The sequence below is a fragment of the Telopea speciosissima genome, chromosome 6 (assembly GCF_018873765.1).
Source record: "Telopea speciosissima isolate NSW1024214 ecotype Mountain lineage chromosome 6, Tspe_v1, whole genome shotgun sequence".
Taxonomy (NCBI): domain Eukaryota; kingdom Viridiplantae; phylum Streptophyta; class Magnoliopsida; order Proteales; family Proteaceae; genus Telopea; species Telopea speciosissima.
This window is the reverse complement of record NC_057921.1, coordinates 32675392-32693665: the sequence shown is the minus strand read 5'-3', so window position 1 is coordinate 32693665 and position 18274 is coordinate 32675392. Positions and strand designations below refer to the sequence as shown.

Below are 18274 nucleotides of genomic sequence, written 5' to 3'. Positions count from 1 at the left end.
TGACGCCTGGAAGGTCACTACTCTTACCTGAAGTCAATAAAAAGATAGGATTTGTGCTAAACAATCTCATAATATCCTTTTTATTTGGCATTAAAGTCAATTTGATTACATAATTGGAGATTTGACTTCGTTGGTTAACCATATTGAAACTAAGGATCGGAAACGGCATTATTGGACCATCCGGCTTGGAATTGATCAGTGCCCATTCCAATTAACTCAGATTCTATGTATACCGGTCCAGTCAAGTTAGGCCGAGTCAAGACATGCACATCCGAGTTTGACCCATTTTGACTGATTATGAGATGATTTGAATTGTTAAAACCGATATTCATTATGAGTTTTTAAAGCTTGCTTAAAACCTCTCCTTTCTCGTTGGGTGTAAAGTGCAAACCCCTTTGGCCCTTTCCGTGTTCTATCCACTTCTCACAAGTGGGCTTGGGAATCTTTGTATAGGACCATCTAAGATGACCCATCTCTCTCTCTCTCTCTCTCTCTCTCTCTCTCTCTCTCTCTCATGGAACAATTAAGATGCAATATGGGCGTCTAGCGTTGGCACAAGTGTGGGCCCAATGAGAGTGTGCATAGGGGGATGTGCCTAACTGGGCCTCAGGATTTTTCATTTCATTGTGGGTTGAACAGTAAATTCACCCGGTCCTATGTCTAGGCATAGGAATCACATGACCAGTACTTAGCAGAGTTGGGATCAGGTTCTCGTACAAAAACGCTTAACAGGAGTACTGATGGAATTCACCATGTGGGTCCCACCTATGGTGGATTCCATTTGTATGCTTGTGAGGCGGTCTCATACCGTACGAGAACCTGATCCCTTAAGTACTTAGCATTCTTTTTCCCTAATAATATTCATCCATCTTTTGACTAACCGTACCCTATGAGTGGATAAAAACTTTCTCCTAACTTCAAACTTGAATTTACAAATGAAAACAAAAAAATATTAGTAAAACTAGGTATAAAGAATGCTACTTATTGGCATGGCCCCTGTGTCTAGACATAGTGGGGCACGAAATGATTACCCCACTTCTATGAAAAATAGAAATCTCAAAACCAATTATACTTGCACGCATGCTCCCATTGGGTCCTGCAGTGATAGAGGGGCCATCCGACCAGATGTTCAATGAGTGATGCTCAGATTGCATTGGTTTGCACTGATGGATCATAAAGTTGCAGTGAGTTAGACAAAAGCAAAGGGAGGAATAATGTGGCCCTAACCTTTTTAGTTGCATCATGCAATGAATTGAAGCATGGCATTCTTGGTACAGTCATAAACTTCGGCTGAAATAGTTTTAGTACGAACACTAGCTGGGCCAGCTTTATGGCTAAGGGTTGGCTGTAGTGGCTGGAATTGCCCAACACTACAAGAAAAGGGCACAACAATCGGATTTTCACAAGATTTTTAGTAGCACGAACAAGGCACCATTTGGTTTCTTCTCCTATACATTTCCCCATTGCTCCTAGTGAACATATTCGTTGCGTATAAAATCTATGTGAGGATTTTGGCTGTCTAGTAAATGGATGTGCAGATTTTCGGGATCCTTCGATGCCTAAGTCAGTTCTTAGAGTAATCGGTCAAAGAGAAAAAAGCTATGAACTTATGAGAAGAAGAGATGAATATCAACTGTTTCAGCCCTTTTACCTAGAGCCCATGTCTCGTATTTATAGAAGAACTTGAGAGGTGATCTAACTTGTCATGATGATGGAGGATCCACAATATCTTGGCGTGTATGATGATAGACCTCAAGATTAACATTAAAGGTTAAACCAATCTGTCAAAGGGGATGTCCCATTGTTTAAAGTATCGACGGATATGATACGATACAGACCGATACGTATCGGTATCGGTCAATACCAATACGATACATACCAATATATATCTTTTGTTTTAGAAAATAGTATGTCTTAATTGGTATCGTATTGTATCGACCGATATGGACTGATACAATATGATATGTACAGATCAATAAGTAGTGATATGTGAGATACATACGTTAAAGGTTCTGTGAGAGTATCGATACATATCGGTATGTATCGGCCGATATGGCTCAATACAAACCGATACAACTCGCTACGTACATACCGACACGGTCAATACCAACTGATACATGGTAATACAACCATTAAAAGCCCATGAGACTATTAGACTATGATTTTGTTTTTGAGATCAGAGATTGAAAGAGATTTCATGGAAAAATGAGATTTCACATAAAAAGGTAGGTTTCAGAAAAACTTGATCTTTGTATTTAAATCTTGGTTTTAATACTATTTTTTCTGGCTATACGATAGATTTAGGTAAAACTAAGTTTGTTGATACATCTAACTTGATCATTTGCAAGGATTTGTACTCAAATCGATGAAAGTCTCTTGTCTCGTTATACGTTGTTCTTCATTTTAGTGTTTATGCATTATGCATGTTATATATTGCTTATTTATATTGTTTTTTCACTCCAAAAGTGTATTTCCATGTTTACCTTGACCATTTCCATGTGTATCCGTAGCATACGATACATATCTTTAATACGGTATGATATAATACAGTACAATATGGTATGTCTCTTAAAATCACTTTTTGATATGATACGCGATACCGATACTTTAAACCTTGGGATGTTTGTAATAAATGTTGATGTGCTCAGTAAGTTGAGCAACCATGACCTTCGATGGACCTTGGAGCGGCCAAGTGTGAACCTACCTTGCACGTCATTGTCTTAGGTTGTATTATTCGGCCTTGCCTCTAAGTAGATGAGATGCGTACAAGACAGGAGCGGTGTAAGTCATCATCCTAGTCTCTCACCATAAATGTGCCCATAGATCATATATTTGCTTTATTCGTAGGTATGAGTCTATACCTTTTAAGGTAATAGCCCTATAATGATGAGGCTACTTGTAATCACCGAACGAAGATTATAAATATCTGGTAACTATCATCGTTAGCTTGTCTTTTCCTTGCCACGTGTCAGTCCCTATGAAGGGGTTATTTTTGGTATATCAGTATCTAAGAAATGTTACCAGCAGAGTCTAAATTTCCATGTTATAATTGTTGGATATAGTGTTCATCAAATCCAAATAAATTATTTGTTTTAATTAATTCATAGTTACATATAAGTGATTGTGTGCCTAAAGTAAGATCTCAAAGCGTTCGTGACTAGGGATGAAGTTGGACTCTCTGTTTGCATAGTTGCTATATTGTATGTTTTTAAGAATGGAGATTCCAGACACAAATATGAGTATACTTTAGTGTGTGTATCGTACTTGATAATTTGAGAACTTGGCATAGTCTATTGTCGGATGTTTAGTGTAAATGAGTTCTCATATAGTTGTGTGGTCCCCAAACCTGACAGGTCTTTATCGTTGCAGACCAACACAGTGTACTTTAGTGTGCATAAGTTTGATGCTTACATTCGACTGAATATACATCACTACACTGGGTCTACTATGTCTACCTGTGGACAAGAGTGACCCTAACTAAGGAATCCACTTCCCATGTAGAGAAAATATCGAGAGAGAGAATCCTGAACTTAATTGGACAAAAATTATGAGCTTTGTGGTTTATAAAAAGAATCTATAAAATTATTATTATTTAATAAATATATATTTTAAACGTTTAATCCATTGTTGGAAAATCAAGTTTTGTGACTCGACTCGCCCTCCACAAAACTTGGCGAGTCAAACCTGGTCTTGAACGAGTCATGAATCTTTTTTATTACATTTATTTTAATAAATTAAATACTAATAAAACTGACAGTGATGAGTAGATGGGCATTAATAAAGTACTGTGTACTCCCTACTTTGTAGACTATAGACGTGTTGACTCCTTGGAAACCAAACAATAATGCTCTATTCACTTCTTTAATACTTTTTCCCATTAACCAAGATTTCTTTCTTCAAGAATCAAGACTTCTTCAATATAGAAAAATGGTGAAAGAATGGCGATAGTATTTTCTGTGGTTCATTCGAATGGAGGAGTAAAAAATAACGGCTAATAGAGGGGCAGCGGCAGCAAAGAGAGAGTAGGGGATTCCAGAAAATAAAGGGAGGTCAATTTGAAGGGAGGGGCAACAACAGCAATGAAGGGAAAGGTAACAACGATGGACTAACAGAAGTAGTGGCGGAGTAGTAGTAGCAACGGTGGAAAAAGGGCAATAGCAGAGACGAAGGGAGTGTCAGTTACAGAATAGCAATAACAATAGCGGTTGAGCAAGAGGGATAAGTAGAATGTTGTATTCCAAACTTCCAATCGGTGGTAACGAGATTGACGGAGGGAGGGGGGACAGAGGGGGAAGAGAGTTGCTTGACTACATTCAGATGATTCCAGTATGACTCGGCACAAACTTTGAGTTAATTGAAACTCATGGTGACTCGGACCGAGTCCTGTCTTTTTTTATACTTGGCCGAGTCTCCTTGACTCTTGACCAGGAATCCTAATTTTTTGACTCAACTCGGGTGACTCGTCCGAGTCAAAACCTAGTTTTCCAACAATGGTTTAATTTATACTAATTGTTCAATGGACTAGGGTGGTGACAGTAATTTAATTTCATGTCTTAAGGTCTATTGTGGGATATCGTAAAGTGGAGGGACCTATATGTAATATTTTCTATCAATTACGGGTTTTATGATTATTAACAAAACTAAGGTGCACTATTTGCAATTAACATAATTAGCCAATTAGGTGTGACTGACCTCCTCTCTGGCTAGTAGCCCCATAGTAATATGTGTTTTTAACCGGAGTTGGATAAATATCCATTTTCGTCGACTGACCTCCTCTCTGGCTAGTAGCCCCATTATTTTATGTGTAAAAAGAAGAGATGTGGTTGTTTGTATGTTAAAAATACACATCCTATTTCGGGAGTGCTATAGGTGGAATTGAAATTTTATGGATAAGTAGATCCCAAAGTCCCTTGCTCACATATTAAATTTTAATTCAATTAAAGTTACTCATATGACAATACAATAATATATAAAAAATCCAATACTACCAAAAGTTGCACGGGTGATGGGTCTAAGAGGATGCATGATAAAACATGAGATCAGATGAGAGGATCATTAATTGGATGAGGGTGACCTTTGATATGTAACTTGTTAACCGAATATGGGCAGACCCATTTCGGGTTTGGCGTCCACCCATGGGGCAGCCAAGTGGACCAGTTGGGTTGGCCACTAAGGAGGTGGTCTTCCCTCTTTGGGTCTCGTCCCTCTGTGTGTGTGCTATTTAGAGTGGAACACTATGAGGAGGTGGGGACTGATTATGTATAAATATAATCAAGTCATCCCAAAACCTAATTGCATTCTTGCATCATTGAGATCTCTCTCTCACTGTCAATCTTGTTCACCAAGTTACTAAAGTATTCTCTGTAGGATTCCATCTGTTCCCAAGGATTTACGGTGTAGAGTTCTCCATGGAGAAGCCTTTCAAGATATCTAGAGATTGTAGAAGATCGTTCGAGTTAGTAAATCTTGTAACCAAATTCGTACGAGATCCTTTTGCTGAGTTCCCATCTTCGTTTAGGTGACACCCTAACGAGTGGTAACTTATTGACATTGGTATCAGAGCCATTAGAATTTGTGGTGTGAAATTATCTGTAAGTATTCTTGTATTCATTTTTAGTTTTTATCCTAAATAATGGTGCCCCTTAGTTTCAACTTTGCGTTTTTTCTTACATTGTTACTGTGGGAGGGAAGTTAATTGTCCTAAAATCTGAGTAATGTTGTTTGACTTGTCTCGTGATTCTTCCTTAAGTTTTTGATATTATGTTCTAGATGTTCGTTTGATCGATGTATTTCAGTACTTGAATTATTCATCAACATTTGTTGTGCATTGATTTCTTTGATTTGAAAGTCCTTAGAAAATGGGTCTATCCCCCCCCCCCCAAATTGGGGATACAATTTATAGCATGCATCAATTGGCTTTGTTAGATATAGTCCTTAGTATTTTTTTTCTCATCCATATGGTTCGAAGGGAACAATATTGGTGGGTCCACTTGCTTGCCATTAATCCTTTTTTTTAATGGATATGGCCAGAAAATGGTAACTTCTTATTTGGGAAGGAGAAGAGTATTGGTGGGCTCACTTGCAACATAGTTAATCTGTTTTTTTTTTTTTTTTAATGGATATGGCCAGAAAATTGTAACTTCATATGAATATTGGTGGGCTCACTTGCTGTACCTTTTTTTTATGGATTATTGACAATTGGAATTACTTTATTTTTCTCAGGCTTCATGTTTTTAGCTTATGGGTTCTTCTCATAATCCATGCTTGACCTGCTTTAACTTCTTATGTGGAAGGGGTGTCCTAGAAGCACCCAGGCTTTCAAAAGCCCTCTTCCTCATTTGAAACTGCTACTTTTGTGTTCAGAATGAAACTAAATGAAACCTTTCAGAAACCCTCATCCTCATATGGGGGTGCTGGGGAGGGGGGACGACAAGCATAGGTGTAAGGGTATTGATGTAATGTCCCTTCATATGTTCTAATATAATCCTACTTGTATTAATACTTAGGCTATGAGGGGTAATCTAGTAATTAGTCCATCTAACCTAAACCCTAGTTTTCCTATAAATACTAGTTGGTGGCAACAGTTTGGGTATTCCAAACTAGATACTTAGGGTGTAATGCTTTAAACAACCTTGTGCTTAAACCCTAAACCCTAACAATCTAAAAGCATTAGATTAATTTTGTTTTCCTCTTTGATCGGCTTTAGAGTTTGTGTGATTGGTTTTGGTGATCGTATCCACGGTAATGGCTTCTTGAGAGATCGATTTTCGACATTGGTGATCTATCGTTGACGATTCTGGTCTTTTGAAGATCGATTTCTAGAAAGTGTGGAAAAGTGATCGTTCGTTGGTGATTGGAAGTATGCAGAAATTTTTTTTCTTCTGGTTAGTTGTGCATTATACAGAATCACGGTTTTGCCGGCTCCTCGTTTGATCGATTTTGGATTTCAATGTTCTGGTTAGTGCGTGTTGATCTTCAAAACCTTTTATTTGTCAAAGATTTTCTGCACCTTTTTTGGTTTTATCAAAAGCTTTAGTAAAAACAAAGAAAAAAAAACCCATTAAGAAAGGACATTTGCTTTTGATTCAATTCCAAAAGCCAAAGTCACCAAGTTTTCTTAAAGGTTTTCTTTTGATTTCTTTGATTGCCACAAAAGTGAAAGAGATAAAAGAGTGACTTTTGATTTGATCATTATTACACAAAAAAATAAAAAAGTTAGAACGCCAAAAAACGTTGGCAGAATTTGTTTTCCTTCTGTTTTGGCTTTATTGTGTTGGTCTTCAATCAAGATTGCACGTTTGATTGATTGTTATTCACAAAAAAAAAAAAAAAAAAAAAAAAAAAAAGAAAAGAAGGGAGAAAGTGGGCAACGATCTTTTGGCAGAAATTGTTTTTGGGTTCAACCACTACTCGCGAGCTGTCAACACCCGCGCCAGCAGCCAGCACTAGCATGTATGTCACGAATATCGACGTTGCTACACCACCATCATCCTTTCCTCCGCCGTCTAAATCCAGGGTTCTCCATCTCAGGTGTGATTGTTCCTTGGAGCATTTATTTTTATTTGAGTTTTTCCTTGGGCATATAAACAAATCACATAATAATGTAGAAACATGTTGTTCTAATTGAGATGATCAAATTAGAAAGTTTTAGTGGCTCTGAGTTCAGTTCTTGGAAAAGGAGGACTCAGTTTGGACTGAAGTACCTTAATATTTTCTACACTATGGTAAATACTTTTTCTGATTGTACGAACATAATTGAAGCCCAATGGATAAGTGATGAGAACTTTTGCAAAGACTACCTATTGAACTGTCTGTCAGATAGGCTGGCAGAGACCTATAGTAAATATGAGATTGCAAAAGAGATTTGAAAAAACTTAGAAGCCCAATTCAAAAAGGAGGAGGACCTATCAAAAACTCACTTGGTTGACAAGTTTATAGATTTTAAGTTTCAAGAAGACAAGGAAATACTTCCTCAAGAAACAGATTTTGAGAACTTGAGAACAAAACTGAACTAAGAAAATATCCCTGTTATTGATGCATTCTTAGTGGATGCAATTATTTTTAAGTTACCCTCTACCTGGCATTCCTTTAAAACTGAGATGCATAGGAAGAAAACACAAGTGGGGCTGGATGATCTCAAACGGTTCATTAGAATCAAAGATGAGAATAGAGCCAGGAATAACTTGAAGATGGTAAAACAACAACAGGCATCTTCCAATTTGGTTTCACAATCCAAGAAAAATCCTAGGCAGTCCAAGCCACCTAAGAAAGAACCCCAACAGTTGGAGGCCAAAAAGACTAACTTTAAAAAGAATGGCAGTCATGCTCACTGATGTTGTTTAAGTAGCAGAGACTGTCACTATTAAAAATGAAGACATTGTGGAAGTGATTCAACAAGGGACATCGAACTTGGTTCTTTCATCAGGTAAAATCTTACTTTAAAAAATGTTAAAATCTTTCCTGGTTTTGAAAAGAATTTAATTTCAATTAGAATTTTGCTTGATGCTAGCATGTCTATTATCTTTAATAGTGGTAGAGTAACACTGTCTGTTAACTCTTTGTATTTTGGATATATTTACAATTTGAATGGTATGTTTAGGTTGAGTTTAGCTAATGAGATAATAAACCAGGTTAACCATACTTCACTTGATCCCAAAATACTACACTGTAGGTTAGAACATACGGACTATAAGAAAATGCTCAAACTAGCTAAAACTCATAATTTACCATTAGACACTTCAATTAGATTTAACAGATGTTTCTTAGAGCACTCAACTTCTTGAACTTATACATTCTGACATTTGTGACTTTAAAAGCTACACAACTAGAGGAGGTCGAAAATTTTTGATAACATTTATAGACGATTTTCTAGATATTGTCATTTATATCTGTTAAAATCTAAAGATGAAGCATTTGAAAATTTTAAAATTTTCAAGAATAGTGTAGAAAATCAGTTGAACTTAGAAATTAAAAGATTTAGAAGTGATAAGGGAGGAGAATACAAATTAACAGAGTTCAAGGAATTCTGTGCCTCTATGGGCATAATCCTCGAAACTACTATTCCTTACTCACCTCAATCAAATGGTATAGCTGAAAAAAAGAACAAGGCATTAACAGAGATGTTAAACTCCATTTTATTGACAGCTGGCATGCCCTCTTGCTATTGGGGAGAAGCAGTGTTGACTGCAAATCATATTCTAAATAGACTACCACATTCAAAACTGACTTCTACAACTTATGAACTATGGCATAACCATCCCCGTAGATATGACACTCTTAAGGTTTGGGACTGTATAGCTTATGTTAGGATACAAGACCCTAAGAGACCTAAGATGGAAACTAGAATAAACACTTATGTGTATCTAAGTTGTGCAGAAGACAGTGCTGCAGACCGATTTTTGGATCTATCAACCAATGTGGTGATAGAATCTAGGGATGCTATATTCTTTGAAGATAAATTCCTCAGAGATAAAGGCCTAACCTTGTCTGGTCTGACAGAAATGGTTACAGAATCACCCATGGATACTGAACCAATTATTTCTCATACTCAACCCACAATGGTTACTGAATCAGAATCTAGAAGAGTATCTACTAGAGATTGAGTACCCAAAGATTTTGATGAGGATTTTGTGACCTACCAACTAGAGGTTGATCCATCCACCTATAAGGAAGCGATGAGATCTACGGACTCACTGCTATGGAAAAAAGCCATTGATGAGAAAATGAGCTCTTTAATGTAGAATGAGACCTGGCACCTTGTTGATCTGCCTAGAGGGGCCAAGACAATAGGGTGTAAGTGGGTACTGAAGAAGAAACTTAATCCGGATGGGTCCATAGCCAGGTATAAAGCATGGTTAGTAGCTAAGGACTATGCCCAGGTGAGAGGGATAGATTATTTTGACATCTACTCTCCGATCTGCCATTTGGCAACGATAAGGATTCTTCTTACCATAGCATCTATTGAGCACTATGTTGTGCATCAAATGGATGTAAAAACGGCTTTCCTTAATGGAGACCTAATCGAAGAAATCTACATGAACCAGTCTGAAGGGCTTGTCATGGAAGGTTCTGAAAAAAGAGTTTGTAAATTGAACAAATCTCTCTATGGTCTTAAATAAGCACCTAAATTGTGGCATTAGAAGTTTGACAAGACAGTAAAGAGCCTTAGTTTTCAAACCAGTAACTTAGATAAGTGCCTTTATTTTTTGTCTGAGTCAAACAAGGTCGCAATTATTTGCTTGTATGTAAACGACATATTGATTCTAGGTTCTGATCTCTCTGTAGTGAGAGACATTAAAGAAACCTTGTCCAAAGAATTTGATATGAAAGATCTTGGTGTAGTAGACACCATTCTTGGGATGAGAGTAAGCTTCAGTGAGCAAGGGATCACCCTTAGTCAGTCTCATTACATTGAGAGGCTACTTTCTAGTTGGGGATACAGTGATTGTAAACCGATTGAGACACCCTATGACTATAACAAAAGGTTGAAACCTAACACAGGTGACACCATGAATCAGTTAGAATATTCTAAAGTGATTGGTAGTCTCATGTATGCAATGAGTTGCATTAGGCCAGACATAGCCTTTACGGTAGGCATGCTGAGTCGTTTCACTAGTAATCCTAAAAAAGAGCATTGGGATAGCCTAATGAGGTTGATGAGATACCTTAAGGATACTCTAGGCTTTGCTCTATGTTATACTGGACATCCTCCAACTTTAGAAAGATATTTTGATGCATCTTGGTGCTCAGATTTGGGAGATAGCAGATCCACCGGTGGTTATATATTTACACTAGGAAGAGCAGCTGTAGCATGGAAGTCCAAGAGACAGATTGATATTGCTCTGTCGTCTATGGAATCAAAACTTTATGCTCTAGCTTCTGCAGGAGATGAAGCAAAGTGGATAAAGGATCTGATCATGGATATTCCATTGAGGAGTTTTAAGTTAAACTCTATATCTATATTATGTGATAATCAAGCAACAAAGGCGATAGTGAATAACTCACTCTTTATTGGTAAGAGGAGACACATTAGGCTGAAATAGGCCATGCTGAATTATCGAACAGAACAAGGGATTATCACTTTGATTGATGTGAGATAAAAGGATAATATGGCAGATACCCTTACAAAGGGATTGAACAAAGATCGAACATTCAAAACTACGGGGGAGATGGGGTTAAAGACCATTCAGTCAGGTCTTAACCTAACCCAGTATTATTTTGAATTATTCGAATCTCATCTAGCCTTGGTAAGCATTCGGAACAGGTTACATGTTTCAGATAATTTAGTTTGGTTACTAAGTATGGGGGTTTGTGAAGCCATTTCAAATTTGATGGTGTAGCAAATTTTCATGTGAAATTTTCTTATTTTGTTATTCCACAAAGAAATATGGAAAATGTCTGATAAGTTTCAATGATATTGTGCTAGTCTTTATGTCATTCCAAATTTGATGACATGTCTTTCGTAGTATTGTGTACCATTCCAAATTTGATGATACAACATAAATCTATGACTGATATGACGAACACAGTATTACAAATGGAAACATGGTATAGTCCTTATGATAGAGACTATATAAGATCGAGTTCTTGTAAAAAAACTTGATGATGATGCTTATTATTTTTTATTTACCTTCAGCCATATATGAAATGTACTAAGTTCTTATTGTTGAACTAGATACTATTGTGCAAATGATTGAATTCATATTATTTTATAAAATTCATATTTGACAAATTATAGAGAATGACAAAGATGGAGGAGAACGGTTGAATCTGAATCTCGATGAGGATGACTTACTTGATGAATAAAGTCACATGGATTATAAGGACTTTTTCTTTTTGACTATTTCTTTTGATTTAGCCACTTGTTTATGGAACTTCGAATTTATTGTTGGGTTTAGTTTTGACCTAAAACCCTAGTTTTATTTCTTGAAGTTTACTTATTTGATTTATTGGATTATTGATATTCAACTTATTCAATTTATATCGATTCAATTACTAATTGAACAATGGTTTCTATACATGTGTGGTGGATATATATAGAACATAGGAGGAGATTGTAAGGATATTAATGTAATATCCCTTCATATGTTCTAATATAATCCAACTTGTATTAATATTCAGGCTGTTAGGGGCAATCTAGTAATTAGTCCATCTGACCTAAACCCTAGTTTTCCTATAAATACTAGCTGGAGGCAACAGTCTGGGTATTCCAAACTAGATACTCATGGTGTATTGCTTTAAGCAACCTTGTGCTTAAACCCTAAACCCTAACAATAGGTACCTTCAAGAAAGTTTTCATCCCTCTCCAGTTAGTCTCATTATAGTAAAATGAAAGGTAAAAGTGAAGCTTTTTAACTATTCAAAGTTAGTGATAATAAATTCATAAAATGACATCACAACGTACAGGTGGGGGTATTGTGTTAGCAGTCTCATATGCTGCTCTGGACATAGTGCTTGCAGAAAGCTATGACCCAATGTGTATTTTTCTGAAGAATGAAAATGTGCTGCTGTACATAATATAATTTTATTTTTAAAGATTGGAAACTCATACATTCTGCTTTCCATGGTTTCAGGTATATGGTGCAAGGCCTATCAGAAGATGGCTGGAGAAGTGAGTGGTGACTAAATTATCGAGGATGCTTGTACGGGAGAAGATAGATGAGAACTCTATTGTCTACATTGATGCTGGTCCTAGGGGGAAGGAGCTCGTTATAGGGTGGAGAAGAATTTATGGTTCGAAGAGAATAGTATTGGTGGGATTCAAATGATCTTTCTTTGGTTTGAAGAGAACAGTATTGGTGGGATTCAAATGATTTTTGTATGGTTCGAAGAGAATAGTATTGTGTATTTGTTTTTTTTTTGGATATGACCAAGAAAACTTATAAAATTGCTGTATTTTTTTCTATCGAAGAGAACAGTATTTGCCCATTTGGTATTTCGATTAATATATCCAACTTTTGACCAATTGCTGCATTAACAATACTACTATTCTTCTCCACCCTGTAAACGAGCTCCTTTCCCCCCCAGGACCAACATCAATAGACAATAGAGTTCTCATCTATCTCGTCCCGTACAAGCATCCTTAATAACTCAGTCACCACTCTCTTCTCCAACCATCTTCTGATAGGCCTTGCACCATATACCTGAAACCATGGAAAGCAAAATGTATGAGTTTCCAATCTTAAGCTGGAGGTATTAAGCTGGGTATGGGTGGCATTTGCGGAAGTTCTACACTGCCCTCTAGCATTTCTATAACTTTGCTCATTGAAGGACGATCATTAGGCATTATTTGTATGCACCATAGAGCAACTATAATCATTTTCTTCACTATGTCCTTTTCATCCTCAGTTTCAGTTCCCAAATCCAAGTTTTCTTCTTAATCCAATTGATCATATATCCGTGAAGCTTGAGAAAAATACAGCTTAAGAATTGAAGAAATAGGAAAAACTGAACAAATTGGAAAGAGGCCCGCCATAGTGGCTTTATACATATAACAAAAATCTGCCTCAAAAAAATGGTGGGGACTTGAACAAATAGGAAAAACTGAAATCAATTAACAGGGAAAGAAAGCAAACCATAATGGGGTGGTCCTAATGGCTCTGATACCATATTGGACTAGGTAATTAGGATATTATTCTCAATCTTAGCAATTGGTTTACAAGGAGTATAAATAGAGGGTTAGAGAATCCCCAATAGATCAAGATCCCACATGTGATAATAGGAAACAGTCCATATCACATGTGGATATACAAGATAGGAAATATATACAAATCAATACAATACATGGTAGGGAATATAAACGGAATGCACAATACATGGTAGGAAATATAAATGGAAGGGAACCAATATAGCACGTTCCAAGAGTGAGAACGGCTGTATTGGTCAATAAAAAGAGAGCAAAATTCTGTCAAAGAATAAAAAATAAAGACATAATTAAATAAATGAAATGGGAAAAAACCCACTTCCTTCCCAAGCCCATCAGGTGGAAAAGCAATTCAAAGAGAAGAAAAACAAGCAACCCAATTCTCCTAGTGGAAGACTTGCTAAGCTTTTGAATTATATTTTTCAATCATGCAGCTTCTAAAAAGAAGAAAACAAAATCCACTACTCAATCTGTGAAAGATGAAGAGAGGCTAGGAGGAAGAAGAAAAAGGAGGAGCAGTGTTAGCCATTTTTGAAGTGCTAGCACTCCTTATGCAGAAACTCCCACAAAGTCCTATAAGGATTTGATAAGGATTTTCTAAGCTATTCTGATCACAAGCAAGTGGTGCCTTTGTCAAAGCACACTGGGCAGGTACGGTCATCAATGGATTTACAACATGAGTTATTAGATAAGAATAGAAACATGGATTTGACTTGGTTTGATGAAAAATTCGAAATCTATAATGGGTTTTCAGAGAAAAGCAAAAATTATGGGTGTGGTTCTTTAGAGAAAGATAGGTTATCAAAGAAGAACTTGAAGGCCAAGCCATCAAGTGAGTAACTTCGTTGTTAAAGGAAGAAATCATATCGATAAGGGAGGGCCACATCATCGATCTCACTTACAAAAAAAGAAAAAAAGAAAAAAAACACAAGTGATGGTGTTGTGATAACTCACCGAGTCAGGGTACTCCAACAGAGCTCTGGTCGCGCTTCTAGACTAGCAAATGGAAGAGGTTGGAGCAGGGGCTCAATCGCAAACGCAGCTCTGGTTTCTTGCTTCTTTCTTCTCAAATGCTGCTTCTCCTCTTAAGATTGGGAAGAGTAGAGAGAGATGAAAGAGGTTGGAGACGGAAGAGGTTGGACCAGACACCTCGTCAGAAATCCTAGCTATTCACATCACAGGTGCTCCATCTCTGGCGGAGACTTTCTTCAGAGTGGCCGGAGACCAGAGAGTGTTATGAAAATAGTTCTCCACAGTACTCAGGAGAGCTATCCTTATATTTATATTAAGATTGATTATAGTAATACATTATAACAACCTCTAACAAAACCACTAACTGTGATTACATTATAACCAAAAGTAGTTACACAAGTGGGAAGAGATTCTAGAAGGTCCAACTGTCCAGCTAAAGATAGCTACGTGGCTGTGATACCCTTACATCCCCCCGTAAACCCAACTCGCCAGTCCTGGAGTGATGGTTGAGTTTGGAACGAAGCAAAGTAAACCGAGGAGAAGAAAGTCCCTTTGTTAGAATATCAACTAGCTAATCAGTGGTAGAAAGAAAACGAACCACAAAATCCTTTTTAGCCACCTTATCCTGGACGAAATGAAAATTAATCTCAATGTGTTTCGTACGGGGATGAGAAACCGGATTAGCTGTGAGATAGGTTGCTCCCACATTGTCACACCAAAGAACCGGGGAAGAGACCAAAGAGGCATGAAGTTCACCCAAAAGGGAGTATAGCCACTTAAGCTCAGTGGGGGCTAAGGCCAAAGCCCGATACTCACTCTCCGTGCTAGAGTGTGCAACAGTATTCTATTTGCGAGATTGCTAAGAAACAAGATTTAGGCCTAAAAATACAAGATACCCACCCGTATATTTTTATCATCAGGGTAGCTAGCCCAATCAGCATCCAAAAAAGCACTTAAGGCCCATGTAGAAGAGGAATGTAGCTGAAGGCCCATGGAAATAGTTCCTTTTAGGTACCACAAAATCCTCTTGACAGCCAACCAATGCTCATCAGTAGGAGCAGCACTAAACTCACATGCCTTATTAACAGCAAACACTATATTTGGCCTAGTCAATGTAACATATTGAAGGGCGCCTACAATACTCCGATACTCCATTGGATCAGGAAGAAGAGTACTTGAAGTGCGTGATAACCATGTAGTAGAAGATATAGGTGTAGAAATTGGTTTGGAACCCTCCATGTGCAATCGAGTAAGGAGATCAAAAATGTATTTTTGCTGAGTCAATTACAGACCTTTAGCATTAGGGGTGACCTCAATGCCCAAGAAATATTGTAGGGTCCCCAAATCTTTCAAAGCAAATTCCTTACCCAAGGTTGTAATGAGAGTAACCAAATGGGCTGGATCGTTACTGGTAAGAATAATATCATCCACGTACACGAGTAGATAGGCAAGGATGCTGTCAGAACGATACACAAATAAAGAGGCATCGGTCTTAGAGGTGACAAAGCCCATGCATACCAAGAAATCATGAAGACGTTGAAACCAGGCCCGAGGGACCTGTTTGAGGCCATACAAGGAGCGCCTCAACTTGCATACATGATCCGGGTAACGAGTATCTACAAATCCTGGTGGTTGGGACATATACAAATCTTTCGAAATATAACCATTGAGAAAGGCGTTATTAACGTCTAACGAACGCAAAGTCCAGCCTAAGGAAATAGCAATAGAAAGAACCGTGCAGATAGTTGTGGGCTTAACCACTAGACTAAAAGTCTCAATGTAATCTAGTCCGGCCTCTTGACTAAAACCCTTGGCCACCAAACGAGCTTTGTATTCCTCAATTGACCCATCAACTTGCTTCTTTATCTTAAAAATCCACTTGTACCCAATAATATTACGATTCGACGGGGTAGGAGTAAGTACCCAAGTACCATTCTGAACGAGGCATCAAATCTGCCGCCATAGCAGCCCACCATTCAGCCGATTTGGATGTTTGAGAATAACATATCGGTTCAACGGGACAAGACACAGTGGATAGAAAAGCCAATGGTAAAGTATGCTTGGAAGCATAATAACTCCTGGGAACCTTTGGCAAACGAGTGCCATCCTGGGTTCTAGTTACCATCGGATGAGAACGGTGGGAAGTGGTGTTGGGCCATGCAGAGACAGGTGGAACCGTAACACTAATGGGCCGAGTAGCAGGAACACACAAAGGCCCAGAAGAAGAATCATTGAGCTGCACAGTGGTGTCACATTGCGGCCTAGGTGAAGAACTAATGGGCTGCAGTATAGAGTCATAGAGTGGGACAGATGAAGAACCAGAACCAGCCCAAGAAGGAGAAGAAGAAATAGGCAAAGTAGGAGCTGTAGTTGGAAGTATAACAGGTGAAATCAGAGTTGGAGGTGGAACCGACTGTGGTTGGAATGGTGAATAAGACACAAAAGGGGAAGCCATAGAAGAAGAACCCATAGAAGAAGAAATCGGATGGGAAGAAAATGGAATGAAAGCACTAGGTAGAACAGAGGAGACTGTAGTCCTAGAAGTGGGAAGAAAATGAAACAAAAGCTCATAAAAAATAACATGGTGAGAAATGATAAGCTTATCCGTGGCTGGATTAAAACACTGATACCGTTTGTGTTTAGAGGAATAACCCAAAAACAAGCACTAAGCCGACCGATACTGAAGTTTATGATTGTTTTAAGGGCGGAGCAACGGATAATAGGCACAGCCAAACGTCTTAAGAAAAGCATAGTGTGGGTGATGACCAAACAAACGATGGTAGGGTGTGTCCATTTGAAGTACTGAGGTCGGAGGACGATTAAGTAAGTAAAGAGCAGTGTCAAATGCATACAACCAGTAGGACAAAGGTAGAGAACTATGGGCCAAGAGAGTGAGACCCACTTCCATAATATGGCGATGCTTGCGCTCCACAGCCCCATTCTGCTCAAAGGTGTGAGGACATGATAAACGATAAATCACTCCATAGGAAGCCAAAAATTGAGAGAGAGGCCGATACTCGCCTCCCCAATCAGACTAAAAATACTTGGTTTTAGTGCAAAACAAATTCTCAGCCATAGCTTTAAAGATTTGTAAAGTACTAAGTACATCTGACCTATTGGCTAAGGGATAAAACCAGACAAATCTTGTAAAAACATCCATGAATATTACATAGTATCTATGTTCTTCAACAGACAGTAATGGATCTGGCCCCCATAAATCCGAGTACACAAGCTCGAGTAAGATGTTGTAGAGACCGAGGCAGAGAAAGGGAGCTTGTGTGCTTTACCAAGTTGACAAGCTACACAGCGATTGGAGACAGAGTGAGAGGAGACTAGCAATGAAGCCTGATGAAGAACTCGTCGAACAACTGAAAAGGAAAACTACATGGGAAATGAGGGAGGTAACCTTAGACCGGCTAAGAGATTGATCTTTTGACTTGCCGATTGAGATCTTACTCCACAATCTATAAGAAAGACTCTTGTTTTCGACGAGTGAAGTGAGGAGTGAATCTCCAAACGAACGGAGTCGCATTAGGCAAGCACCTTTTTCTTGATTCATCAAATTGCGTAGGTAGAAGAATGTGTGATCTCCTTCAAGTCCGGATCAAGCATGACTGCATTCCCAGACTGGAAACCACCTTAGATGAAGTCAATAAATCG

General features: G+C 38.1%; 1 long non-coding RNA gene across 1 annotated transcript; it reads left to right on the top strand.

Moving 5' to 3' along the window:
* Positions 1 to 14251: 14251 nt before the first annotated feature.
* LOC122663969 lies at positions 14252 to 17380 on the top strand. Its single transcript, XR_006333253.1, has 3 exons — positions 14252 to 14439; positions 16528 to 16529; positions 17368 to 17380. It is a non-coding gene; the product is annotated as an uncharacterized LOC122663969 (long non-coding RNA).
* The last annotated feature ends 894 nt before the right edge of the window (positions 17381 to 18274 follow it).